This window comes from Apodemus sylvaticus, chromosome 12 (genome assembly GCF_947179515.1).
Source record: "Apodemus sylvaticus chromosome 12, mApoSyl1.1, whole genome shotgun sequence".
Lineage (NCBI taxonomy): Eukaryota > Metazoa > Chordata > Mammalia > Rodentia > Muridae > Apodemus > Apodemus sylvaticus.
The window spans coordinates 23,769,838-23,784,230 of NC_067483.1; the positions used below are offsets into that span (position 1 = coordinate 23,769,838).

Genomic DNA, 14,393 nt, shown 5'->3' on the forward strand with positions numbered 1-14,393 from the left:
TTTTCTACATACAAATGGCCAGATAGACCGGCACCATTTATTTTTCTTTTTTCATTGTATACTTTTGTATTCTTTACTAGAGATCAAGTATCCGTGTGTGTGTGTGTGTGTGTGTGTGTGTGTTTTCCGGGTATTCAATTCCATTATATTGACAACAAGTCTGTCTTTTTTACCAGTACCATGCAGTTTTTATCACTATTGCTCTGTAGTACAGCTTGATGTCAGGGTGATTCCTCTAGAAGTTCTTTTATTGTTAAAAAACTGTTTTCAAGGCCCGGGGTATCTGATGCTTTCTGATGGCTGGTGTTCCTTGCTAAAGAGGGTTGGACAATGCTTCTGCTGGGAAACAGTACAGCCTCTCAGACTGTGACATTGTAGGAATGTAGACAAAGGCTGTGTAAGAGTAGTTTGTGTGCAGGGCAGCAAAGCATTATGGGCTCCCTTCTGAATTTTTTGTTTCCTGGAGGCAATGACCAGCCACTCCCCATAGATTGAACACCATGAAGGCAGATGTTTTTACGTCCCAAATCAAAGTTCCCAATGTCTACCCATCACTTTGCACCTGGTGCTCAGGCACCCGGGCTTGGATCCAGTCCCTTAGGGATGATGAACAGCAATTGGCCAGAGCCCACAAAATAGGATTCTGGATTGGAAGCTGCTAGCAGGAGGCGGAAAGGCTGGTACTTGAGCAATAGAGCTCGGGTGCCATTTTGTCGAGAAACAACAGGAGTCAACCAAAATATGGGGCTTGAGGATCCAGGAGTTTCCTGTGTCCAGCGCTGCGAGAGCTGCCTGAGGTGCCATGTTTCAGAACAGAGTATGACACTTGATAAAGAAGAATTGACATTTACTGATAACAGAGAGAGTCTAATTACAAAGAAAGCATTAACCCTCCTCTGAGTTGACTAAAGAGGAATAGTGGTAATTTTGATTTGGACTCGGTCGCCTGCTTACACCCCAACCAGTGATGAATCTTGACTTACTCTTACTGGCCTTGTCTCAAATCAGCTACCAGGTGGACAATTTAACCGTGAAAAACTACTGAGTCATCCAGCAGGAAATACAGCATATTGTGAATCAGCGCGGTCCTGGGGCACACAGGCATTTATTACGCTGCCCATTTTCTCATGTGGATTTCAGTGGTGATGGTAAAAGCAGTGGCAAAGATTTCCATCAGATACAGTTTCTGATTCAGGAGTGTGCCTCACTGATTACAAAGCCACATTTTATCTCAACAATGTCATATGCCATTGATACTCCATTGTACTACCAGAAGAGTTTAAAGCCTGCGCCACTTATTTTCCCAGCTGAGTAAAATTCTCAAGTAAAGTACAAGAGGTAACTTTTGGTCTTGCCCCTTTGATTTCTTCTAGTCCAGTTCTCAGGGGGTTTGCTGCCCAGTTTATCAAATAGAAGCTTCCAGATCTTCTGCATTCTTACACTGATGCAGATGTCAATGGACATCAAGAAGGTGGCTTCCAAGATAAAGCAATAGAGGTCCTACTCTCCCATCCCCTCTTTGGGCAGACAGGAGCCTTTGGAGTTGGACAGGATGCTTTTCTTTAAGTCACTATGCAGAGATTTTCCCCAAGAGTGTTGCCCTGTGGTGCTTGTACCACTTTTATACCCTGAAAAAACGGGACACTTTAATGGACAGGAATTTGCCTGATTCTGGAGGAGTAGCTAAAACCATGATGGAGAGCTCACTGGCTGACTTCATGCAGGAAATGGACTATGGCTTTTGTGAGAGTATTGAGGAATGTCGAAATATAACCATGCAGTTTGGTGTTTAGGCGGTCACAGCTGCCCAGGTTGCCAGAGTTTGGGGAATGATGGCTCAGATTCATTCAGGATTAACAGATGGTATTCCATTATAGAGCATCTCTGCTCCTGGAAGTGGAATCTGTAGTGATGGAAAAGATAAAATGGCAGGGGCACAGGCACACACATGGAATGTAGAGGTTTTGATTGATGTTCTTAAAGAACTGAACCTGAGTTTGAATTTCAAGGAAGTAACTTACGAACTGGATCATCCTGGATTTCAAATTTGTGACAGCAAATGAATTCACAGTGTGGTTTATAACATTGAGAGGGGTCTGGGCATGGAAGTGTTTCCAGTAGATTTTATATACAGGCCTTGGAAACATGTAGAAGGCCAGATTTCCTTCATCCAGCATTCCCTGATAAACCCAGAGGTCTTCTGTTTTGCCGACTACCCTTGTCACACTATTGCCACTGATATTTTGAAAGCACCACCAGAGGATGACCATTAAGGAATTGCCACATGGAAAACTCTTGGATTTGATTGAATCTCTGCTGAGGCTTACAGAGGTTGGGCAGTATGAGCAAGTGAAATAACTCTTCAGCTTCTCTAGCAAACACTGTCTAGACATGTTGGTATTGACCTTACTTCAAATCAACAGGTACTGGCACACCCTATGCCATGAACACATTGATGCCAATTTTCCTAACTCTGCCATTATTTTGCACTATGCATGGTATGGATAGGGATAGTCTCCAGAAATTTGCCAACTTATAATCCATGCAATGGCAGAATGGTACGTGAGAGGGGAGCAGTATGATCAGACCAAATTGTCTAGAAAACTTGAAGTGGCCCAGGACTTGAAGGCCTTGTCAATGCTGCTGAATAGCACTCCACTTGCCTTTGTTATTGACCTCGTTGCATTTGCTTCATACCTCAAACTTGACACATGGCTAACACATAAAAGAGCCTGGGGAGCCTTTTCTACAAGCATGTATGACTTATTTTAAAGAGAAGGTAATCTTCTATTTTGAGTGAACTTGCCCCAGAGAAAGATCAGCACAAATGTGCTCAACTTCTGACTGAAACTCTAGCAACAATGTTGGCTTGTCTACAGGCTTGTGCAGGGATTGTTTCTCAAGAGTTATTAGAGACTATCCTCACCAAGATAGCCAATTGCAGTAATGTAATGAATAAGGCCAGACAGCTACCACCTGGAGTTGTGACAGAAGGTCGCCCTCCTAGTGATAGCAGCTTGGATGCCATTTCTCCTCTTCAGAGTGACCCTCTTGCTGGAATGGCATCTCTTAGTATAGGTGGTTCAACTGGCCCTCAAAACTAGAGTATGCAGGGTTTTCCTCCAAATTTGGCTTCTGAATTCATACCCCTCAGTCACCAGTGAACACATTTCCACCAAGTTAAACAATGGACTTCAGTGCTGCTGGAGGACTTTCATCATAGCCTCCAGAAGGTGGTCTTAGAACAGGGATCTTGACTGACATAGGAACTGGGCTTCTTGCACATCCTGCAGTGAACAATGATCCTTTTATACAGAGGAACCTGGACACTTCTGAACTCAACCAGCCTACATTCCAGCAGAGTAAGATGAAACCTGACTTGTCTCAGGTGTGGCCAGGGGCAAATCAACACTTTAGTAAAGAAATAGATGATAAAACAAACAGCTATTTCCAAAGAATATGTAATCACTCACACATACAACCATGTCTGTTGATGAAGTATTAGAAATGTTACAGAGATTTAAAGACTCTACTATAAAAAGGGAGCAAGAAGTATTTAACTGAGGAATTTATTTGAAGAATATTGGTTTCCCCCATCCAGTAACCTGATAAAAAATTACATATAACAGCCTGATTGTTTGGTAGCATATCTGTAAAAGGACTGGTCACTTACATGGTATTGGGTCTGATCCTGCAACATGTTCTTGAAGCCCTAGGAAGCCTTTTGGATGCAAAATATATAATTTTGGCATTTCTGCACTAGATAGATTTAAAAATGGATTGAAGGACTATCCTCAGTATTGTCAGCACCCGGCTTCCATCAGTCACTTTCTGCAGTTTCCACATCATTTGTAGGAGTGCATTGAGTACAGACAACAGTTTCAAGATCCTCCTGTGAAAATGCTACCCCTGGAAGTATTGTACTGGCTCAGGCCCAGGTTCCAACAAGAGCTCCTCTCTCTTGGGTTGTTGTTAACCTCAACAACCACTACTGTTGCTAAAATGGTTACAGTCACCAAGCCAACAGAAGACAGCTTTAAGAAAGATGTGCCACCTTCTATAAATAAAACAAATATTGATACATTGCTTGTGGTCACAGATCAAACTAAGAGGATTATGGAGTCCCCAGAAAATATTCAAGAGAAAAATGCTTTTATTTTCAACAATCTCTCACAGTAAGTGTGACATAGAAGGTTGAAGAGCTGAAAGAAACTGTGAAGGGAGAATTTATGCCTTGGGTTTCCCAGTATCTATTTATGAAAAGAGTCAGTATTGAGCCAAACTTTCATAGCCTATATTCAAACTTTCTTTATACATTGAAGAATACTGAATTTAACAAGATGGTTCTGAATAAAACCTACAGAAACATTAAAGTGCTGTTGATTTCTGATAAAACTGCAGCCAATTTTTGAGATTGTGCTTTGCTGAAAAACTTGAGACAATGGTCAGAAATGATTACATTAGCTAGAAATGAACCCATCTTACACACTGATTTGGATGTGAAGTCTTTGCTGTTAGAGGTTTACATTAAAGAACAAGAGTTGCTTTATATAGTGTACTTTGTTGCCAAAGTTCTAGTGTCCAAGATTTGTAGTCCTGATTTTAGATCACCAAACCCCTGGACAATGGCAATTATGAATGTATTGGCTGAGCTGCACCAGGAGCATGACTTAAAATTGAACTTCAAATTTGAGATTGAGGTGCTCTGTAAGAACCTTGCATTGGATATCAATGAGCTCAAATCTGGAAACCTGCTGAAAGATAAAGATCACCCAAAGAACTTAGATGAACAATTCTCTGCTCCAAAGAAAGATGTCTAGAAGCTAGAAAAGCCTCCTGCCATTACAACTTTACAACACCAGCTACCAGTACTATGTGTACAGCCACAGTTTCACCAAAGCCACAGTACAGCTATCAGGACATCAATGTCTATTCTCCAGCAGATCTGGCACCTCATATTACTCTAAACCCTACAATTCCTTTACTTCAAGCTCATCCAGAGTTGAAGCAATATGTGCACAAGCAATTGAACGAGCTGTCCAGGAGTTAGTCCAACCTGTGTTGGATCAGTCAATTAAGATTGCTATGACTATGTGTAAACAAGACAGTCAGAAAGGACTTTGCCCTGGATCCTGAGGAGTCTGGAATGAGAATGGTAGCTCATCACATGATGTGGAAATTGACAGCTCAAATGGCTATGATTACTTTCAGGGAACCTTCACTGATGTGCATATCTACCAACCTAAAAAACAGTCTGCCTGCATGCTCACAACAAAAGGAAATGATGGACCAGGCTGCTGCTCAGTTAGCTCAGGACAATTGTGAATTAACTTGTTTTATTCAGAAAGCTGCAGTGGAGAAGGCAAGCCCTGAGATGGACAAGAGATTGTCAACTGAATTTCAGCTGAGGAAACACACTCGTCAAGAAGGATGTAGATACTGTGATCCAGTTGCATTAACATATCAAGCAGAATGGATGCCAGAGCAGATCAGATCTGGCTAAAAGCAGATCCAAAGCAGATAGCCATCTATGAAGAGTTTGCACGAAATGTGCCTGGCTTCTTACCTACAAATGACTTACATCAGCCTACAGAGATTTTAGCTCTGCCCATGAAGCAAGCTTGGGCAACAAATGATGTAGCTCAGATTTATGATGAGTATATAGAACTGGAGCAGCACCTACATGCCATTCCAACAATTTTGGCCATGAATCCTCAAGCCCATGCTCCTCAAAATCTTTTACAGGTTGTAGTATTGTCTTGGAATTCTCAGGATGTGATAGTTGCTCTTAGATTACTATAGAAGACTGTAGAAGGCTTATTAGATGCCACAAGGGGTGCTGATGATGACTTACTGTTGTGATACAGGGAATGCCACCTGTTGGTACGGAAAGCTCTGCAGGATGGCAGGACATATGGATCTCAATGGCACAATAAATAATTCACAAGGTGCCTAGTGGAATGTAGAGATGAACATAAATATAGTGTGGAGGCTGTGGAGTTGTTAACTCAAAATCACTTGGTTAGCTTTCAGCAGTATGATCATCATCTTGCTCAGTTGGTGAAGAATGGCTTGAGCTATATGGCCATGGCATTTGCTAAGCAAATGGTAAAAATTCTGTTGAAGGATGAAAGAATTGTTGCCTATATTACTGAGGCAGATCTGTTCCATACCACTGAAACTTTTATGAGAATTAATGCTCATTCCAAAGGCAATGCTCCAGAAGGATTGCCCCAGCTGATGGAAGTAGTGAGATTCACCTATGAAGCAATGATTGATTGTGCTCATGGAGGACCTAAGTTTTTGATGCATTCTGGGATCTCTCAAGCCTCAGAATATGATGACCTTCCAGGCCTGAGGTAGAAGGCAGAGTATCTTCTGAGAGAATTGGTGAATCTATAGCATTCAGTAGCAGCTAACCATGACAACACCAAAGCATTCTCTGCATTTGTTGGTCAGATAGAGTTTGTGGAAAGAAAGATGCATCAGCAAAAAATATTTAAAACTGATGACCTCATAACAAGGTTTTTTTCATCTGCACTGAAATGTGTGTTGAAATCAGTTACAGTGCTCAACTCAGGTGGAGCAGCAGCACAGTCCCGCTACTAACCCTTACATGATCCAGGACAAGTGCTACCACAACCTGGCTGCCTTTGTCTGCCTCATTGAACTGTTAGTGAAGCACTCTGGAGAGGCCCTCAACACTGTCACAAAGATCAACCAGCTCAATGAGGTTCTCAGTACAGTAGTGGATTTTCTGTTTTGTTGTTGTTGTTGTTGTTGTTGAAGATTATCCTTAGTCCTTGGTGATTTCCTTGGATCCATGGAATTATTTCAGTCTTCTTGTATCAGATGAGGCTTGTTTTGTGACCAACTACATGGTCAAGATTGGAGAATGTTTCATGAGGTTCTGAGAAGAAGGTGTGTTCTTTTGTGTTAAGGTGAAATGTTCTGTAAATATCTATTAAATCCATTTGGTTCCTAACCTCTATAAATTTCATGTTGTCTCTGTTTAGTTTCTGTTTCAATGATCTATCCATTATTGTGTGGGGTTCAATGCGTTTCTTTTGACTTCAGTAAAGTTTCTTTTATGAATATGGGTGCCCTTCTATTTGGGGCATAGATGTTCAGAATTGAGACTTTCTCTAGGTGGATTTTCCCTTTGATATATATGAAGTGTCCTTCCTCATCTTGCTTGATGACTTTTGGTTGAAAGTCTATTTTATTGAATATTAGGATGGCAACTACAGCTGTTTCTTGGGACCATTTGTTTGGAAGATTTTTTTTCCACGACATTTACTCTGAGGTAGTCTACTGGCTGGTTGTGTGTGTCAACATGACAGAAGCTGGAGTTATCACAGAGAAAGGAGCCTCCCTTGAGGAAATGCCTCCATGAGATCTAGCTGTAAGGCATTTTCTCAATTAGCAATCAAGGATAGGAGGGCCCACTGTGGGTGGTGCCATCCCTGGGCTGTTAATCTTGGGTTCTATAAGAAAGAAAGCTGAGCAAGGCAGGAGAAGCAAGCCAGTAAGTAACATTCATTCCTTGCTTCTGCATCAGCTTCTGCTTCCTGACCTGCTTGATGTCCAGTCCTGACTTCCTTTGGTGATGAACAGCAATATGGAAATGTAAATTGAATAAATCCTTTCTTCCCCAACTTGCTTCTTGGTCATGGTGTTTGTGCAGGAATAGAAACCCTGGCTATGACAGGTAGTGTCTGTCTTTGTTATTGAGCTGTGTTTCTTGTTTTCAATAAAATACTGGATGCTGTTTGCATATCCAGTCTGTGAACTCATGACTTTTTAAAGGTGAGTTGTGTCCATTAATATTGAGAGATATTAAAGACAAATGATTGTTAGTTGATGTTAAATTTGTTTTTGTAGTTGGCATACTGTGCATGTGATTTTTTCCTTTTGGTTTTGTTGTGAGATGATTACTATCTTGTTTTTGTTGTTGTTGTTGTTGTTGTTGTTGTTGTTGTTGTTGTTGTTGTTGTTTAATTTGCTATTGGTCCCCTCCTGGTATTAGAGTTTTCCTCTAGAATCCTGTGTAGGGCTGAATTGGTAGATAGATACTGTTAGAATTGGTTTTGTTCTGGAATATTTTGATTTCTCCATCTATATTGATTGAGAGTTTTGCTGGGTATAATAGTCTGTGTTGGTATTTGTGTTCTCTTAGAGTCTGCATGACCTCTGAACAGGGTCTTCTAGCTTTTAATATCTCTATTGAGAAGTCTGGTGTAATTCTGGTAGTTCTGCCTTTATATGTTACTTGGCTCTTTTCCTTTGCAGCTTTTAATATTATTTCTTTGTTCTGTGCATTCAGTGTTTTGATTATTAATTAACTAGATGATTTTCTTTTCTGGTCCCATTTATTTGGTGTTCTGTTGGCTCCTTGTACATTTATGGCCATCTTTTTCTTTAGGTTGTGAGAGCTTTCTTCTATGATTTTGTTGAAGACATTTTCACATCCTTTGGTCTGCGAATCTTTGCTCTTTTCTATTCCGATTATTCTTAGATTTGGTCATTTCATTGTGTCCTGGATTTCCTGGATGTTTTGGGTTAGGAGACTTTTATGTTTTGAATTTGATTTGACAGTAGTCTCAATCTCCTCTATGGTATCTTCTACACCTGAGATTCTCTTTTATATCTCTTGTTTTCTGTTGGTGATACTTACATCTATAATTCCTGACTACTTCCCTAGGTTTTCCATTTTCAAGTTTGCCTCCAGTTGTATTTTCTTTATTGTTTCTACTTCCACTCTTAGGTCTTGGACTGCTTTATGAAATTCCTTCACCTGTTTGAGTGTGTTTTCCTGTATTTTCTTAAGGGATTTATTTGTTTCCTCTTTAAGGGCTTCTGCTGTTTACCTGTGTTTTCCTGTATTTCTTTCTGTGAGTTATTTATCTGTTCCTTAAAAGACTCTATTGTCTTCACAAAATAGTATTTTAGGACATCTTCCTGATTTTCAGGTGTGTTGGTGTGTTCAGGGCTTGCTGTGTTGGTAGGACTGAGTTCTGAGGATGCCTATGCATATTGGCTTCCATTGCTTATGGTCTTGGGTTTGCCTCTCACCATCTGGTTATCTCTGGTGTTTGATGGTCTGGAGCCTGCCTCTTTTGTCCCTGGATTGTTTCAGGTCTCCTGGTAGGCCTGTGGCCCTGACTATCAGACCCTGTGGGGCATTTAGTCTGTTTGGTCTTCAGAGGAGCACTTTAGCTGTTGCCCTGTCTATAGATGTTCTTGAAGGAAGTCTATGGACTGTGGTTTCTTTTTCCATGTGTTTAGCAGATGTCCAGGGAGGCTTTTGACCTGATGGGTTATGTTGCTGAGCCCCTGAGAAGTCTTCAGACTGTAGTGCCATTTGCTGAGTTGCCTTGTATGAAGAGAAACTCTTGGGATGCCTTCAGGTTGTGGTGTCTTTAGAGGGGCAGACAAGCTGCCTATTTATTTAATGCCCTGGCTGCAACAGAGTTCCTCGGAGGGCCTCAGACCGTTGGGACCTTAAAGGAGCTCTCAAGATGTTACCCTTCATGTAGCTATTCTCCTGGGAGGCCTTCAGATTATGGGGTCTGCTACCCTGTGTGTAGTTGACCTTCTGGAGCCCTTGAGACTGTTGTGTCTTCAGAAGGGCAGTCAAGCAGGTATTTTGCCTTGCCAGAAGCTGTATGCAAGAAGGGAAGTGGAATTTTGAAAGTGAAGGTTTGGTGAGTGATGGGTCCTGAAACCACTGAGCTCTTCTGGATTGCTAGTGGGAATGACTGTTAGGAAAGGTCTTACCAGTTGCCTCGAGACTGTGGTGTGTTCAGAGGAGCAGATAAGTTGGTGCTTTGCCCCAGCAGATTGCTCTGGCAGGAGGCTAGCTGTGTCTTCAGGTAAAAATATTTCCAATTTGTTGAGAAACTGACAGATTGATTTCCAGAGGAGTTGTACAAATTTGCAATCCCACCAGCAACGGGTGAGGGTTACTCTTTCTCCTACCTTATGTAGCTTTTAATTCATTCAATATTTTTTCTGTTTGCAAGAAAGGTAAGTCATTGTGAAAATACATTTTCAACATTAATTTATTAATTATACACAAAGAATATTAAAAAGATATATTGGCTTGTAATTTTGTACATAATTGAAATGACTTTGGGTTGTAGTTCCTAAATTTTACTGAAATGTATGTTAGAAAATAAGTTCTGAATACATGATAGTAGAATGTATTACATTCATGTATTACATATATGTAATAGCCACATTTACAATTAATCTGTAGTTAGTTTTACTTATAAGCTATATCTTATATCTAATCCTAGCAGAAAGTATAAAAGAAATGCATTTCTCTCCATACTAATATATGTACATCATTTTTAAAAGTCTGTGAACCAGCTAAACTAAATTTTTGAGTTTTATTGTACTCCTTATAATTATTGTTAGGACTGGCAGCAGGGTTGGTGAATGGCTGTGATAGCAGCAGAGAGACCACACCAGGCCAAACGGTTCTACCTGGGGTTTATTGGGGGAAAGAGGAAAGGTGGCAGTGGAACGAGAAGAGGGGAAGAGAGTAGGGGAAGTGCTACTCTTATATATATGGATGGTCATGTGGTCACAGGTAAAGGTACGTCCAATGGATTCTGGGAACATGGTGGCCGTTGCCCTGGCAACAGGTGTATAGGTCGTGCTGTCGCCCATGTGATGTCACAGGTCTTGGAGGTCCTGATCCCAACATTCCTCCCTTCTTATTATAAAGAGCAGGAAGCCAATGGTGAAAGGGAATGAGAGCACCATGTCTCTTAAACTGCTTCCTGCTATCTAGGGTTGTCATCAATTTTGGGGTGCAGCTGACTTTCACCATCAGGGTCCACTTGGCAGACATTTGTATCAGGTACCTCTGTGGACAGCAGCTCCTCTGTGGGCAGTGGCTGGTAGTCCTGTAACAGGAAATGATTAATAGTTTGGTTAGAATTTTTTTTATATTTATCACTGGAGAAATATAGAAATAAGATTAATGAGGCAGGGAGCAAACAATAACACTAGGAAGATGACTAGAAAAGGCGTTACAAAAGGGGGTATCCAATTCTGAATCACAGCACCAATGTTGTAATCATAAAAAGAGAAAGAGGTTAGAGACTATGATATACAGCAGTGTGGGGGAAGGGGATTTCTCAGTGTGCCCAATGTCGAGGCATCCCTTCCCCTGAGGAACAGTCACACATCAGCATAGTGTAGAGTTTATTCAGGGCATAGGATGGAGTAAAGGGGGGTAGTAGAGGCAGAGAAAGGCAGAGAGAGGGAGAGAGTAGAGAAGCAGAGGCCGACCATGAGCACATGGAGAGAGGTGGGGAGGGGAGGAGAGCCCAAGAGGGGGCAAGAGAGAAGCTGAGAGTGAGAGAGGTAAGAGAGAGATAAAAGGGAAGACCTAAGAGAGAGAGAAGGGGGTGAGCAGCCCCCCTTATAGTAGGCCAGGCCTACCTGGCTGTTGCCAGGTAACAGTGGGGAGGGGCATACCTGGCTATTGCCAGGTAATTGTGGGGTGTAGTTTAGACAGAATCCTAACAAATATCCCACATGCATTTTTAATTTAAGTGTATTTTAATTGAAATAGAATTGTACCACTTACCTTGACTCTTTATTCCTCTTAGCAACTTCAATACCACCATCAAGTTGATAGTCTCTTTTTCTTTATTAATGATATATATATATATGTACAAACATACATATAAATTCAATTTGCTGAGTATGTTTTTATTATTTGTGTGTATATATTTTGAAATGTGACAACTACACACTAGACAACCAATAAGGGGGGGCTCATCCCTGAAAGAAAATTCTTCTCCTATCAGTAATTTCCTTCCTGTAGTTTTTGTATATAGATATAGGAGGCCTGTCTCTAGAGTAAATGAAGACCATAAATGAAAACTACAACTAGACGTAGTGCAGAGATCACCAGATCTTGGGAAGCCCAGACCCAGCAAATACATCTTTATAACAGCTCCTGCATTTAATGCCCAGGAAACATTGCAGAAATGGGAGCAAACAAATTGTAAGACTCAGAATAAAAGGAAGTTTTTTGTGATGCAGTTTTTCCTTGAAATGACTGGATAAACAGGAATGCAAAAGCGGCAATAAGAATGGTTATACTAACTTAAAAATGAGAAATGATTATTCTTTCAGATCTGGAGCTGTCAATCTGTAGACTGTCTTCATATATCCTTTGAAGTCTCAGCTTTAATGGAAATTTTGTGAAAATTTTCTTTTTCCTTGACAAACCTATTCTGCTGCCAGTGCTTCAGATTTTCACTGTAACTTTCACTCTCCTTAATTTTATTTGTATATATTTCATCTCATCTTCACATTATTGCTTATAGAGAGCTCAGGGCTCGTGTGCTCACAATTAAGCAGTAAGGAAAACAGGAATGTTAATTATGAAGTCTTATCTCTTCAATGGGCAAGATGTATAACATTTTTGCTAGCCAAAAAGCTCAGAACTGATGTGGTTAATAGCCTTCTGACCTCTGTGATATCTGCCAGACTAGTGCATCTCTGGTTTCTCCAGCCACGTTCTCCCTAGGCCCTTATTTTGAACATTGTTTCTCAGTCAAGAGAAATTGTCTTTATTGGAATTGTCATAAGTTCTTTACCAAATGGGAGAAGAGGTAGTTAATTACTTGATAATTTCTGTGCTATGTTTGACCAGGTACCCAGATATTATGTTTGTCTCAGTCATCCTTCTTAAGACATTTAGGTTGACCATTGTTTTTCTGTCAGAATCCATCCTTATGAGTTTTAGTGTAATATAATATATGACATATAACATAATACAGTTTAAGGTCTTTGTTGTATGCATGAAGTTGAGGTAATTATCAATAGGAAACTTTTTTCCAGTGAATATGCTGTGCTTAAATATGCTTAAAGTGAAATGTCCAGGCTCAGACTTGAAAAGTGGAGTCTGGTGTTATAGGGTGCTGTGGAAGACATGTGGAACCAGATGTCCTAATCATCCTGCTGGCTATGGTATTAGCAGAGACACCCTCCCAAAACACACACACACACACACACATACACACACACACACATATGCCTTCTGATATACACTCCAGATTCAGTAAGAAGTTTTATACTAATGAAATAATTCTCTTTTATAATAACTACAAAAAAACCAAGAAGAATGAAAAGGGAGTATAGTCAATATGTGCTGTGTATTAGAACCCTAAACTACCAAAAATCCCAAGACTGTTACCTTCAATGTAGACTCTGCCCTACATATCCAGCCATTATTAGTTTATAAACATTTCAGTCTTTCATGGTTTTCTCTATAGATCATGGTTTGATCTATAGAAAGAATTGATTTAGTGTGTACTAATTTAAGAGTGCATTCAAGTTTATATACTAGGGACAAGAATTATATTTTCTTCTTTTTATTTTTTAGATATTTGCTTTATTTACATTTCAAATAGTATCCCCTTTTCTTAGTTACCCCTCCTTAACCCCCATATTCCATCCCCTCCCCCTGCTTACCAACCCCCCTCACACTTTTCTGACTTGGCATTCCCCTACACTGGGGCATTGAGCCTTCACAAGACCAATGGCCTTTGCTTTCATTTATGTCTGAAAAGGCCATCCTCTGCTACATATGTAGCTGGAGCCATGGGTCCCTCCATGTGTATTCTTTGGTTGATGCTTTAGTCCCTTGAAGCTCTGGGGGCACTGGTTGGTACATATTATTGTTCCTCCTATGGGGCTGCAAACCCCTTCAGCTCCTTAGGTCCTTTCTCCATCTCATCTATTGGGGACCCTGTGCTCAGTCTATTGGCTGTGAGACAAGGGTATTTTGATTCACCTTTTAAGAAGGATCAAAGTATCCACACTTTGGTATTCCTTCTTGCGTTTCATGTGGGTTCCTCAGAAAATTGGACATAGTACTACTAGAGGACCCAACTATACCCTGGGCATATACCCAGAAGATACTCCAACATGTACTGAGGACACATGCTCCACTATGTTTATAGCAACCTTATTTATAATAGCCAGAAGCTGGAAAGAACCCAGATATTCCTCAATAGAGGAATTGATATAGAAAATGTGATACATTTACACAATGGAGTACTACTCAGTATTAAAAATGACTTCATGAAATTCTTAGGCAAATGGACAGAACTAGAAAATATCATCCTGAGTGAGGTAACCCAATCACAAAAGAATACACATGGTATGCACTTGCTGATAAGTGGATATCAGCCCCAAAGCTTGGAATACCCAAGATACAACTCACAAGAATCATATTTTCATGGTTCATAATGGGAAGGAGAGTAGATCACATGAGTTTGATAAATACTTACATGCTGCCCTGTTAGAGTTTCTATTCCCTGATTAAAGACCTTGGTTAGAAGCAACTTGGGGTGGAAAGA

At 40.5% G+C, this 14,393-nt stretch overlaps 1 pseudogene; it reads left to right on the forward strand.

The window, feature by feature from the left end:
- The first annotated feature begins 967 nt into the window (after positions 1-967).
- LOC127697766 (CCR4-NOT transcription complex subunit 1-like) lies at positions 968-6,787 on the forward strand (annotated as a pseudogene).
- The last annotated feature ends 7,606 nt before the right edge of the window (positions 6,788-14,393 follow it).